This window comes from Cyanistes caeruleus, chromosome 13, assembly GCF_971803275.1.
Source record: "Cyanistes caeruleus chromosome 13, bCyaCae1.hap1.1, whole genome shotgun sequence".
Classification (NCBI taxonomy): Eukaryota; Metazoa; Chordata; class Aves; order Passeriformes; family Paridae; genus Cyanistes; species Cyanistes caeruleus.
In genome coordinates, this window is record NC_141713.1 from 20,506,766 (window position 1) to 20,519,817 (window position 13,052).

The 13,052-nt window shown below is 50.5% G+C and overlaps 1 long non-coding RNA gene across 1 annotated transcript; it reads left to right on the forward strand.

Moving 5' to 3' along the window:
* Nucleotides 1-126: 126 nt before the first annotated feature.
* On the forward strand, nt 127-12,197 carry LOC147650764 (uncharacterized). Its single transcript, XR_015275774.1, has 4 exons — nt 127-3,468; nt 3,580-6,634; nt 6,746-9,809; nt 9,921-12,197. It is a non-coding gene; the product is annotated as an uncharacterized LOC147650764 (long non-coding RNA).
* Nucleotides 12,198-13,052: the final 855 nt, after the last annotated feature.

The following is a 13,052-nucleotide window of genomic DNA, read 5'->3' on the forward strand; positions in this document are numbered from 1 at the left end:
ACCCAGGGATTCCATCATTCATTCTACGGTCTCCGTTGTCCACTTCAGCCTGGGCCTGAACTCCTGGCGGTGATGTCACAGTGCACGCTCCAGCTAGAACTTCCAGCATCCAGCAACGGCCACAACACAACCCTTGGCTCCTTGTGCCAGCACGCTCTTCATTCACCCTGCTCCAAGCCTACCCCTGTCACCTTGTTGCCACCTGCTCCCTGATTCCCCCAGCAGTCCCCAAAGCTCCCCATCGCTTGGATTTTGCTCTCCATCCCTGCAGGATGTCTGCATTTGTTCCAAAAGAGGTATGGTACTATTCCACGGAGGCGGACACCCCGCAGCTGCCTGGCTGGGCTGGAGCTCTGTGGGACAGGGTGGGAAAGGGACCCCACGCTGAAATTTTGCTACCTCTGCAGGCTGGCACAGACGGAGAGGAGGAGACGGACGTCGATACACAGACTGATAGAGAAGAAGCCATGGAAGTGGACGGAGAGGATACTGGAGAGGAAGAGATGGATGTGGATATGTACGAGACAGAGGAAGAGATGGAGGTGGAAACGAAAGATTCTATTGAAGAGATGGATACTGATCTAAAAGACAAGGAGGAAGACATGGTCTTGGGATGAAGACCGATGCCAGCAGCAGAACAGGCAGGTGCTCCCCACAAGCAGAGTGGGTCCCCTGCTGCCAGCCTGGGGCCGGGCTGGGCACTCCCTGCTCAGGGACACGCTAGCCCATGCACTGCATTCTGCTGGCCATCCCTGGCCTGGCCTGGGCTTGCTGTGGGTCACACAAGCCCTGTTCAAGTGCCTGGGCCACAGCCCCCAGCCAGGCTCCCTTCTGGCAGCAGAGTCCCACTGGGCCAGTGTCCCAGCCCGGCAGCACATGGAACACCCTTCCGTGCCTGACTGCACTGACCGTGCTACTTGTTTTTCCTTCCGGGACTTAGGGACATCACAGACACAGATGCCACCCTGCTGTACATACGTTTTACAGTTGTTGTGTTCAGGATAGAGGTTTTAGAGTTTGTTTAAGTTGTCTGTAAATACGTTTCATAGAGTTTTGTTAGATCTCTTCTCAGGTAAATAGGTTCTATAGTTTGTTGTTGTTGTTGTTGTTGTTGTTGTTGTTACCAATATTCTTACAGTGTAAATATGTGGTGTAGTTCATTCTTGTTCCTTTTCTTCTACAGATAAACAGTCTTTGATTTTCACTCCCCAGTTCTCTTTGCATTTTCTTCGGGCACATTTGCAAAGCTGTGGGTTGTTTCGGGAACAATGCTTGCAGGACTCTAAAAAGAGTATCAAAACCGCTCTGCCACACTCTCCGTTGCTGCTGCTGCCCCAAAAAGCACTGGCTGGCTTTGCTCACACAATCACAGTTGTGGTGGCATTTCTACCACACCACAGGACAGCGATGTTTTCCCTCTTCTCCTGGAAATACCTACAGCACTTGTGGGTAGCAAGGCAAACATGAGCCTCTTTTAGTGGCCCTTGAAACTGGACATGTGAAATGAGGTACACAAAGCCACAGGCCAGCTGAACCTGGCATCTCTGAATGGGTCTTTACATTCTTCCCAGGAAGATGAATGGCAATCACTATTTTGGCAGGGAGGAAAGTGCATCAGCTAGCAATTTGCTGTAGAAAATGTGCTTTCTGCTCCTCTCACAGCCAAAACTCCTACCCATTTCTTGGAAGTCCTTCTTAGATAAGGACCGTGTTCAACTGAGTGACAGTGAAGCCAAATGGCAATGCCGCAATCAATTGTCCTGTACACAATCTCCTTCATCCACGTGGAAGGTTACCCACGGGCACACAAGAGGACGGAAGAAACCCAAATGCATCGTTGGACATCATCAAATCAGACGTGTTGAGGGATGAAGAAATCTTGCAGAGATATGGAAAGCTGCCCTGAAAACCCAGTTCGGGGAGAGCCTGAGCTCTTTTGTGCTTCTAGGCCTGAAGATGCTCAGCACCTTTCCCAGATGCTGCTCAGCAGGCAGTAGGATTGTGCCTGAATCTGGCTCTGGAAATGCCAGTGCCTCAACTGAGAGCTGTGGCAATGATTTCCATTGCATGGAGAGGGGCCACAGTCCTGCAAGAGTCTTTCAGCAGAGCAAACAGCAGCCTGGAGGGTGGGCAATGCTGCATCTGGACCACTGCATGCTCATCCTTCACCACAATGCAGAGCTGCCATGGATCACTTTTTCCATTTCTCCTGTTGGATATGTTTTGGAGAAGTTGTTCTAGGTGGCTTTGGATGGTGATCCAAGTAGGAAGCAGCCATTCGCCTGCTGTGATATCCTTACAACTAGTCCTAACTTCTCATTGCCTTTGGTTTGATTGGGGGTGTTTTATCTGTTTGTTTGATTGGTTTCTTTGGGTTGGTTTCTTTGTGTTTTTCTCTGTTTTGCTTGGAGTTTCTTTTCCTTTTTTAGAAATGACTGGTGAAGTTGGCACAACCAAACTCCAGAAAACGTAAAGCAGGTTTGACTTTCCAGAAATTGCTTTTGGCTGGCTTTAGCTGCATTCCCCAGGATCACGATCAGCAGTAGATATTTGCAGGTTTTGCTCTGCATCCTCAGCCTGCCCAGATGTTGTTCAGTGTTTCAGCAGTGGAGAAGAAGATGGATATTTTGCTAAACCTCCTTTCAAACAACAAAACTTGGGTTAGCACGACAGAAAAGAAGAAAAGAAAATCTTCGCCAGTTAGAACAGAGCCAGAGTCCCACCATTTCCCCCTCCACTTCTCTTTCTTTTCTACATTTAGAGGTAAAGCTTCCATCTCCAAAAGCTTCCATCTCTCACTTCCTGATGTAGCCATTTGCTACCCTTTAGCCTTGACTGCCACGCATCGGACTGCTGTCCGTGTGGGGCTGGGGATGCTCAGCCTGGGAAGAGAAGGGGGCTGGCGAGGCCTCCCTGCAGCTCTAGGAAAGATGGGCACAGACAGGAGAAGCCTTTCAACTGCAGGAGTGAGCTTGAAGTTGGATCTAATGAAGCTGCTCTTTTCCACTCCGGCTGCTGGGCCACTGGCCCAGGCTGTGCACAGAGGCTGGGGATGCTCCATCCTTGGCAACATCCAAGGCCAGCTGGGAGCGGGGCTCTGAGCAACCTATTCTGAGCGAAGATTGCTCCGCTTGGAACAAGATGGTCTTTAGGGTCCCTTCCAAGCCCAAGCACCCAGGGATTCCATCATTCATTCTACGGTCTCCGTTGTCCACTTCAGCCTGGGCCTGAACTCCTGGCGGTGATGTCACAGTGCACGCTCCAGCTAGAACTTCCAGCATCCAGCAACGGCCACAACACAACCCTTGGCTCCTTGTGCCAGCACGCTCTTCATTCACCCTGCTCCAAGCCTACCCCTGTCACCTTGTTGCCACCTGCTCCCTGATTCCCCCAGCAGTCCCCAAAGCTCCCCATCGCTTGGATTTTGCTCTCCATCCCTGCAGGATGTCTGCATTTGTTCCAAAAGAGGTATGGTACTATTCCACGGAGGCGGACACCCCGCAGCTGCCTGGCTGGGCTGGAGCTCTGTGGGACAGGGTGGGAAAGGGACCCCACGCTGAAATTTTGCTACCTCTGCAGGCTGGCACAGACGGCGAGGAGGAGACGGACGTCGATACACAGACTGATAGAGAAGAAGCCATGGAAGTGGACGGAGAGGATACTGGAGAGGAAGAGATGGATGTGGATATGTACGAGACAGAGGAAGAGATGGAGGTGGAAAGGAAAGATTCTATTGAAGAGATGGATACTGATCTAAAAGACAAGGAGGAAGACATGGTCTTGGGATGAAGACCGATGCCAGCAGCAGAACAGGCAGGTGCTCCCCACAAGCAGAGTGGGTCCCCTGCTGCCAGCCTGGGGCCGGGCTGGGCACTCCCTGCTCAGGGACACGCTAGCCCATGCACTGGATTCTGCTGGCCATCCCTGGCCTGGCCTGGGCTTGCTGTGGGTCACACAAGCCCTGTTCAAGTGCCTGGGCCACAGCCCCCAGCCAGGCTCCCTTCTGGCAGCAGAGTCCCACTGGGCCAGTGTCCCAGCCCGGCAGCACATGGAACACCCTTCCGTGCCTGACTGCACTGACCGTGCTACTTGTTTTTCCTTCCGGGACTTAGGGACATCACAGACACAGATGCCACCCTGCTGTACATACGTTTTACAGTTGTTGTGTTCAGGATAGAGGTTTTAGAGTTTGTTTAAGTTGTCTGTAAATACGTTTCATAGAGTTTTGTTAGATCTCTTCTCAGGTAAATAGGTTCTATAGTTTGTTGTTGTTGTTGTTGTTGTTGTTGTTGTTACCAATATTCTTACAGTGTAAATATGTGGTGTAGTTCATTCTTGTTCCTTTTCTTCTACAGATAAACAGTCTTTGATTTTCACACCCCAGTTCTCTTTGCATTTTCTTCGGGCACATTTGCAAAGCTGTGGGTTGTTTCGGGAACAATGTTTGCAGGACTCTAAAAAGAGTATCACAACCGCTCTGCCACACTCTCCGCTGCTTCTGCTGCCCCAAAAAGCACTGGCTGGCTTTGCTCACACAATCACAGTTGTGGTGGCATTTCTACCACACCACAGGACAGCGATGTTTTCCCTCTTCTCCTGGAAATACCTACAGCACTTGTGGGTAGCAAGGCAAACATGAGCCTCTTTTAGTGGCCCTTGAAACTGGACATGTGAAATGAGGTACACAAAGCCACAGGCCAGCTGAACCTGGCATCTCTGAATGGGTCTTTACATTCTTCCCAGGAAGATGAATGGCAATCACTATTTTGGCAGGGAGGAAAGTGCATCAGCTAGCAATTTGCTGTAGAAAATGTGCTTTCTGCTCCTCTCACAGCCAAAACTCCTAGCCATTTCTTGGAAGTCCTTCTTAGATAAGGACCGTGTTCAACTGAGTGACAGTGAAGCCAAATGGCAATGCCGCAATCAATTGTCCTGTACACAATCTCCTTCATCCACGTGGAAGGTTACCCACGGGCACACAAGAGGACGGAAGAAACCCAAATGCATCGTTGGACATAAAGTCAGACGTGTTGAGGGATGAAGAAATCTTGCAGAGATATGGAAAGCTGCCCTGAAAACCCAGTTCGGGGAGAGCCTGAGCTCTTTTGTGCTTCTAGGCCTGAAGATGCTCAGCACCTTTCCCAGATGCTCAGCAGGCAGTAGGATTGTGCCTGAATCTGGCTCTGGAAATGCCAGTGCCTCAACTGAGACCTGTGGCAAAGATTTCCATTGCACGGAGAGGGGCCACAGTCCTGCAAGAGTCTTTCAGCAGAGCAAACAGCAGCCTGGAGGGTGGGCAATGCTGCATCTGGACCACTGCATGCTCATCCTTCACCACAATGCAGAGCTGCCATGGATCACTTTTTCCATTTCTGCTGTTGGATATGTTTTGGAGAAGTTGTTCTAGGTGGCTTTGGATGGTGATCCAAGTAGGAAGCAGCCATTCGCCTGCTGTGATATCCTTACAACTAGTCCTAACTTCTCATTGCCTTTGGTTTGATTGGGGGTGTTTTATCTGTTTGTTTGATTGGTTTCTTTGGGTTGGTTTCTTTGTGTTTTTCTCTGTTTTGCTTGGAGTTTCTTTTCCTTTTTTAGAAATGACTGGTGAAGTTGGCACAACCAAACTCCAGAAAACGTAAAGCAGGTTTGACTTTCCAGAAATTGCTTTTGGCTGGCTTTAGCTGCATTCCCCAGGATCACGATCAGCAGTAGATATTTGCAGGTTTTGCTCTGCATCCTCAGCCTGCCCAGATGTTGTTCAGTGTTTCAGCAGTGGAGAAGAAGATGGATATTTTGCTAAACCTCCTTTCAAACAACAAAACTTGGGTTAGCACGACAGAAAAGAAGAAAAGAAAATCTTCGCCAGTTAGAACAGAGCCAGAGTCCCACCATTTCCCCCTCCACTTCTCTTTCTTTTCTACATTTAGAGGTAAAGCTTCCATCTCCAAAAGCTTCCATCTCTCACTTCCTGATGTAGCCATTTGCTACCCTTTAGCCTTGACTGCCACGCATCGGACTGCTGTCCGTGTGGGGCTGGGGATGCTCAGCCTGGGAAGAGAAGGGGGCTGGCGAGGCCTCCCTGCAGCTCTAGGAAAGATGGGCACAGACAGGAGAAGCCTTTCAACTGCAGGAGTGAGCTTGAAGTTGGATCTAATGAAGCTGCTCTTTTCCACTCCGGCTGCTGGGCCACTGGCCCAGGCTGTGCACAGAGGCTGGGGATGCTCCATCCTTGGCAACATCCAAGGCCAGCTGGGAGCGGGGCTCTGAGCAACCTATTCTGAGCGAAGATTGCTCCGCTTGGAACAAGATGGTCTTTAGGGTCCCTTCCAAGCCCAAGCACCCAGGGATTCCATCATTCATTCTACGGTCTCCGTTGTCCACTTCAGCCTGGGCCTGAACTCCTGGCGGTGATGTCACAGTGCACGCTCCAGCTAGAACTTCCAGCATCCAGCAACGGCCACAACACAACCCTTGGCTCCTTGTGCCAGCACGCTCTTCATTCACCCTGCTCCAAGCCTACCCCTGTCACCTTGTTGCCACCTGCTCCCTGATTCCCCCAGCAGTCCCCAAAGCTCCCCATCGCTTGGATTTTGCTCTCCATCCCTGCAGGATGTCTGCATTTGTTCCAAAAGAGGTATGGTACTATTCCACGGAGGCGGACACCCCGCAGCTGCCTGGCTGGGCTGGAGCTCTGTGGGACAGGGTGGGAAAGGGACCCCACGCTGAAATTTTGCTACCTCTGCAGGCTGGCACAGACGGAGAGGAGGAGACGGACGTCGATACACAGACTGATAGAGAAGAAGCCATGGAAGTGGACGGAGAGGATACTGGAGAGGAAGAGATGGATGTGGATATGTACGAGACAGAGGAAGAGATGGAGGTGGAAAGGAAAGATTCTATTGAAGAGATGGATACTGATCTAAAAGACAAGGAGGAAGACATGGTCTTGGGATGAAGACCGATGCCAGCAGCAGAACAGGCAGGTGCTCCCCACAAGCAGAGTGGGTCCCCTGCTGCCAGCCTGGGGCCGGGCTGGGCACTCCCTGCTCAGGGACACGCTAGCCCATGCACTGGATTCTGCTGGCCATCCCTGGCCTGGCCTGGGCTTGCTGTGGGTCACACAAGCCCTGTTCAAGTGCCTGGGCCACAGCCCCCAGCCAGGCTCCCTTCTGGCAGCAGAGTCCCACTGGGCCAGTGTCCCAGCCCGGCAGCACATGGAACACCCTTCCGTGCCTGACTGCACTGACCGTGCTACTTGTTTTTCCTTCCGGGACTTAGGGACATCACAGACACAGATGCCACCCTGCTGTACATACGTTTTACAGTTGTTGTGTTCAGGATAGAGGTTTTAGAGTTTGTTTAAGTTGTCTGTAAATACGTTTCATAGAGTTTTGTTAGAGCTGTTCTCAGGTAAATAGGTTCTATAGTTTGTTGTTGTTGTTGTTGTTGTTGTTGTTGTTGTTACCAATATTCTTACAGTGTAAATATGTGGTGTAGTTCATTCTTGTTCCTTTTCTTCTACAGATAAACAGTCTTTGATTTTCACTCCCCAGTTCTCTTTGCATTTTCTTCGGGCACATTTGCAAAGCTGTGGGTTGTTTCGGGAACAATGCTTGCAGGACTCTAAAAAGAGTATCAAAACCGCTCTGCCACACTCTCCGCTGCTGCTGCTGCCCCAAAAAGCACTGGCTGGCTTTGCTCACACAATCACAGTTGTGGTGGCATTTCTACCACACCACAGGACAGCGATGTTTTCCCTCTTCTCCTGGAAATACCTACAGCACTTGTGGGTAGCAAGGCAAACATGAGCCTCTTTTAGTGGCCCTTGAAACTGGACATGTGAAATGAGGTACACAAAGCCACAGGCCAGCTGAACCTGGCATCTCTGAATGGGTCTTTACATTCTTCCCAGGAAGATGAATGGCAATCACTATTTTGGCAGGGAGGAAAGTGCATCAGCTAGCAATTTGCTGTAGAAAATGTGCTTTCTGCTCCTCTCACAGCCAAAACTCCTACCCATTTCTTGGAAGTCCTTCTTAGATAAGGACCGTGTTCAACTGAGTGACAGTGAAGCCAAATGGCAATGCCGCAATCAATTGTCCTGTACACAATCTCCTTCATCCACGTGGAAGGTTACCCACGGGCACACAAGAGGACGGAAGAAACCCAAATGCATCGTTGGACATAATAAAATCAGACGTGTTGAGGGATGAAGAAATCTTGCAGAGATATGGAAAGCTGCCCTGAAAACCCAGTTCGGGGAGAGCCTGAGCTCTTTTGTGCTTCTAGGCCTGAAGATGCTCAGCACCTTTCCCAGATGCTGCTCAGCAGGCAGTAGGATTGTGCCTGAATCTGGCTCTGGAAATGCCAGTGCCTCAACTGAGAGCTGTGGCAATGATTTCCATTGCATGGAGAGGGGCCACAGTCCTGCAAGAGTCTTTCAGCAGAGCAAACAGCAGCCTGGAGGGTGGGCAATGCTGCATCTGGACCACTGCATGCTCATCCTTCACCACAATGCAGAGCTGCCATGGATCACTTTTTCCATTTCTGCTGTTGGATATGTTTTGGAGAAGTTGTTCTAGGTGGCTTTGGATGGTGATCCAAGTAGGAAGCAGCCATTCGCCTGCTGTGATATCCTTACAACTAGTCCTAACTTCTCATTGCCTTTGGTTTGATTGGGGGTGTTTTATCTGTTTGTTTGATTGGTTTCTTTGGGTTGGTTTCTTTGTGTTTTTCTCTGTTTTGCTTGGAGTTTCTTTTCCTTTTTTAGAAATGACTGGTGAAGTTGGCACAACCAAACTCCAGAAAACGTAAAGCAGGTTTGACTTTCCAGAAATTGCTTTTGGCTGGCTTTAGCTGCATTCCCCAGGATCACGATCAGCAGTAGATATTTGCAGGTTTTGCTCTGCATCCTCAGCCTGCCCAGATGTTGTTCAGTGTTTCAGCAGTGGAGAAGAAGATGGATATTTTGCTAAACCTCCTTTCAAACAACAAAACTTGGGTTAGCACGACAGAAAAGAAGAAAAGAAAATCTTCGCCAGTTAGAACAGAGCCAGAGTCCCACCATTTCCCCCTCCACTTCTCTTTCTTTTCTACATTTAGAGGTAAAGCTTCCATCTCCAAAAGCTTCCATCTCTCACTTCCTGATGTAGCCATTTGCTACCCTTTAGCCTTGACTGCCACGCATCGGACTGCTGTCCGTGTGGGGCTGGGGATGCTCAGCCTGGAAAGAGAAGGGGGCTGGCGAGGCCTCCCTGCAGCTCTAGGAAAGATGGGCACAGACAGGAGAAGCCTTTCAACTGCAGGAGTGAGCTTGAAGTTGGATCTAATGAAGCTGCTCTTTTCCACTCCGGCTGCTGGGCCACTGGCCCAGGCTGTGCACAGAGGCTGGGGATGCTCCATCCTTGGCAACATCCAAGGCCAGCTGGGAGCGGGGCTCTGAGCAACCTATTCTGAGCGAAGATTGCTCCGCTTGGAACAAGATGGTCTTTAGGGTCCCTTCCAAGCCCAAGCACCCAGGGATTCCATCATTCATTCTACGGTCTCCGTTGTCCACTTCAGCCTGGGCCTGAACTCCTGGCGGTGATGTCACAGTGCACGCTCCAGCTAGAACTTCCAGCATCCAGCAACGGCCACAACACAACCCTTGGCTCCTTGTGCCAGCACGCTCTTCATTCACCCTGCTCCAAGCCTACCCCTGTCACCTTGTTGCCACCTGCTCCCTGATTCCCCCAGCAGTCCCCAAAGCTCCCCATCGCTTGGATTTTGCTCTCCATCCCTGCAGGATGTCTGCATTTGTTCCAAAAGAGGTATGGTACTATTCCACGGAGGCGGACACCCCGCAGCTGCCTGGCTGGGCTGGAGCTCTGTGGGACAGGGTGGGAAAGGGACCCCACGCTGAAATTTTGCTACCTCTGCAGGCTGGCACAGACGGCGAGGAGGAGACGGACGTCGATACACAGACTGATAGAGAAGAAGCCATGGAAGTGGATGGAGAGGATACTGGAGAGGAAGAGATGGATGTGGATATGTACGAGACAGAGGAAGAGATGGAGGTGGAAAGGAAAGATTCTATTGAAGAGATGGATACTGATCTAAAAGACAAGGAGGAAGACATGGTCTTGGGATGAAGACCGATGCCAGCAGCAGAACAGGCAGGTGCTCCCCACAAGCAGAGTGGGTCCCCTGCTGCCAGCCTGGGGCCGGGCTGGGCACTCCCTGCTCAGGGACACGCTAGCCCATGCACTGGATTCTGCTGGCCATCCCTGGCCTGGCCTGGGCTTGCTGTGGGTCACACAAGCCCTGTTCCAGTGCCTGGGCCACAGCCCCCAGCCAGGCTCCCTTCTGGCAGCAGAGTCCCACTGGGCCAGTGTCCCAGCCCGGCAGCACATGGAACACCCTTCCGTGCCTGACTGCACTGACCGTGCTACTTGTTTTTCCTTCCGGGACTTAGGGACATCACAGACACAGATGCCACCCTGCTGTACATACGTTTTACAGTTGTTGTGTTCAGGATAGAGGTTTTAGAGTTTGTTTAAGTTGTCTGTAAATACGTTTCATAGAGTTTTGTTAGATCTCTTCTCAGGTAAATAGGTTCTATAGTTTGTTGTTGTTGTTGTTGTTGTTGTTGTTGTTACCAATATTCTTACAGTGTAAATATGTGGTGTAGTTCATTCTTGTTCCTTTTCTTCTACAGATAAACAGTCTTTGATTTTCACACCCCAGTTCTCTTTGCATTTTCTTCGGGCACATTTGCAAAGCTGTGGGTTGTTTCGGGAACAATGTTTGCAGGACTCTAAAAAGAGTATCACAACCGCTCTGCCACACTCTCCGCTGCTTCTGCTGCCCCAAAAAGCACTGGCTGGCTTTGCTCACACAATCACAGTTGTGGTGGCATTTCTACCACACCACAGGACAGCGATGTTTTCCCTCTTCTCCTGGAAATACCTACAGCACTTGTGGGTAGCAAGGCAAACATGAGCCTCTTTTAGTGGCCCTTGAAACTGGACATGTGAAATGAGGTACACAAAGCCACAGGCCAGCTGAACCTGGCATCTCTGAATGGGTCTTTACATTCTTCCCAGGAAGATGAATGGCAATCACTATTTTGGCAGGGAGGAAAGTGCATCAGCTAGCAATTTGCTGTAGAAAATGTGCTTTCTGCTCCTCTCACAGCCAAAACTCCTAGCCATTTCTTGGAAGTCCTTCTTAGATAAGGACCGTGTTCAACTGAGTGACAGTGAAGCCAAATGGCAATGCCGCAATCAATTGTCCTGTACACAATCTCCTTCATCCACGTGGAAGGTTACCCACGGGCACACAAGAGGACGGAAGAAACCCAAATGCATCGTTGGACATAAAGTCAGACGTGTTGAGGGATGAAGAAATCTTGCAGAGATATGGAAAGCTGCCCTGAAAACCCAGTTCGGGGAGAGCCTGAGCTCTTTTGTGCTTCTAGGCCTGAAGATGCTCAGCACCTTTCCCAGATGCTCAGCAGGCAGTAGGATTGTGCCTGAATCTGGCTCTGGAAATGCCAGTGCCTCAACTGAGACCTGTGGCAAAGATTTCCATTGCACGGAGAGGGGCCACAGTCCTGCAAGAGTCTTTCAGCAGAGCAAACAGCAGCCTGGAGGGTGGGCAATGCTGCATCTGGACCACTGCATGCTCATCCTTCACCACAATGCAGAGCTGCCATGGATCACTTTTTCCATTTCTGCTGTTGGATATGTTTTGGAGAAGTTGTTCTAGGTGGCTTTGGATGGTGATCCAAGTAGGAAGCAGCCATTCGCCTGCTGTGATATCCTTACAACTAGTCCTAACTTCTCATTGCCTTTGGTTTGATTGGGGGTGTTTTATCTGTTTGTTTGATTGGTTTCTTTGGGTTGGTTTCTTTGTGTTTTTCTCTGTTTTGCTTGGAGTTTCTTTTCCTTTTTTAGAAATGACTGGTGAAGTTGGCACAACCAAACTCCAGAAAACGTAAAGCAGGTTTGACTTTCCAGAAATTGCTTTTGGCTGGCTTTAGCTGCATTCCCCAGGATCACGATCAGCAGTAGATATTTGCAGGTTTTGCTCTGCATCCTCAGCCTGCCCAGATGTTGTTCAGTGTTTCAGCAGTGGAGAAGAAGATGGATATTTTGCTAAACCTCCTTTCAAACAACAAAACTTGGGTTAGCACGACAGAAAAGAAGAAAAGAAAATCTTCGCCAGTTAGAACAGAGCCAGAGTCCCACCATTTCCCCCTCCACTTCTCTTTCTTTTCTACATTTAGAGGTAAAGCTTCCATCTCCAAAAGCTTCCATCTCTCACTTCCTGATGTAGCCATTTGCTACCCTTTAGCCTTGACTGCCACGCATCGGACTGCTGTCCGTGTGGGGCTGGGGATGCTCAGCCTGGGAAGAGAAGGGGGCTGGCGAGGCCTCCCTGCAGCTCTAGGAAAGATGGGCACAGACAGGAGAAGCCTTTCAACTGCAGGAGTGAGCTTGAAGTTGGATCTAATGAAGCTGCTCTTTTCCACTCCGGCTGCTGGGCCACTGGCCCAGGCTGTGCACAGAGGCTGGGGATGCTCCATCCTTGGCAACATCCAAGGCCAGCTGGGAGCGGGGCTCTGAGCAACCTATTCTGAGCGAAGATTGCTCCGCTTGGAACAAGATGGTCTTTAGGGTCCCTTCCAAGCCCAAGCACCCAGGGATTCCATCATTCATTCTACGGTCTCCGTTGTCCACTTCAGCCTGGGCCTGAACTCCTGGCGGTGATGTCACAGTGCACGCTCCAGCTAGAACTTCCAGCATCCAGCAACGGCCACAACACAACCCTTGGCTCCTTGTGCCAGCACGCTCTTCATTCACCCTGCTCCAAGCCTACCCCTGTCACCTTGTTGCCACCTGCTCCCTGATTCCCCCAGCAGTCCCCAAAGCTCCCCATCGCTTGGATTTTGCTCTCCATCCCTGCAGGATGTCTGCATTTGTTCCAAAAGAGGTATGGTACTATTCCACGGAGGCGGACACCCCGCAGCTGCCTGGCTGGGCTGGAGCTCTGTGGGACAGGGTGGGAAA